Genomic DNA, 1520 nt, shown 5'->3' with positions numbered 1-1520 from the left:
CTTTTTTTTGGGGGGGGTAGGTTTTTGCTATAGGGCACGTGTGCTCACTAGAAAGACAGAGAGAGACAGAAAGCCCGAAATCACCCCCCAGGGCGGATGGCCACACTGCAATCCCTTCTCCTCCATTCTCTTCTCAGGGTCTTGGGCACACACGCATATGCCCCGAGCATGAGTTTCAAGCCACCCGGTCTGGGACTCAAACTGAGGTCGACTACATGGGAATCCACCAATATAGCCATTACATCAACTTCTGGTCCCTCCCCTTTTTTTAAAGAGGAGTTTTTGTTATAGGGCTTGTGGGCTAACCAGAAAGAGAGCAACAGAGAGACAGAAAGCAAGAAATCACCCCCCCAGGAGGGTTGACTACGCTGCAATTCCTTCTCCTCCATTCTCCTCTCGGGATCTTGGGCACGCACGCACATGCACCCAGCGTGAGTTTAAGCTGCCTGATTTGGGACTCGAACTGCAGTCAACTATGTGGGAGTCCAGCAATGCAGCCATTACGCCAACTGCTGGTGCCTGGATGGGTAATTTCTTAAAGTTCTCAGGAGAAGGGGAATTTTAATCTCCCTGGATGGAAATCCACTTTCTCTAAGTCTCCTTTGTTAGGAATTTATTCAAACTCCTATTGGAATTTAAGTCCATTAAAAATACCTTTCTAGGGACCAGCAGATGGCATAGTGGTTATGTTGCTGGATTCCCACAGAGTTGACCACTGTTTGAGTCCTGGATGCAGCAGCTTGAAACTCATGCCAGGCACGTGTACGTGCATGCCTAAAATCCAGAGATGAAAATGGGAGAGAAGGGATTGCAGCATGGCCATCCTTCGTGGTGGTGGTGGGGGGTGATTTCTCACTTTCTCTCTGTCTCTCCAGTGAGCACATGTGCCCTATAGCAAAAAATATCTCTCTCAAAAGAAAACACCTTTCTAGGGCCAGCAGGTTGCATGGTGGTTAAGGCATTGGACTCCCACATGGTCAACCGTGGTTTAAATCCCAGATTTGGCAACCTGAAAATCACACCAGGCAAGTGTGCACACGTATCCAAAATCCCTAGAGAACAGAGGAGAAGAGATTACAGTGTGGTCATCAAATCACTTTCTCACTCACTGTTTCTCTCTCTCTGGCAAGTGCAAGCACCCTATGGGGGGGAAAAAAAAACCTTAAAAAATCCCCACTTTTCTATTAAGGTATAATTTACATATAAGTGCACAGATCTTAAATGTACTGCTCATGGGTTTTTGTTTGTTTGTTTGTTTGTTTTGTTTTTTGAGAGATTTTGTTTTTTGAGAGGTTTTGCTATAGGGCACATGTGCTCGCCCGAAAGAGACAGAGAGACAGAAAGCGAGAAATCACCCCCCAAGGGGGATGGTCACGCCGCAATCCCTTCTCCTCCATTCTCCTCTCAGGAGAGTTTAAGCCACCGGGTCCGGGACTCGAACCACGGTCGACTACATGGGAGTCCAGCGACATAGCCATTATGCTAACTGCTGGTCCCAACTGCTCATGGTTTTTTAAAAA

The sequence above is a fragment of the Tupaia chinensis genome, unplaced genomic scaffold (assembly GCF_000334495.1).
Source record: "Tupaia chinensis unplaced genomic scaffold, TupChi_1.0 Scaffold000438_1, whole genome shotgun sequence".
NCBI lineage: Eukaryota > Metazoa > Chordata > Mammalia > Scandentia > Tupaiidae > Tupaia > Tupaia belangeri.
This window is presented reverse-complemented; position numbering follows the sequence as displayed.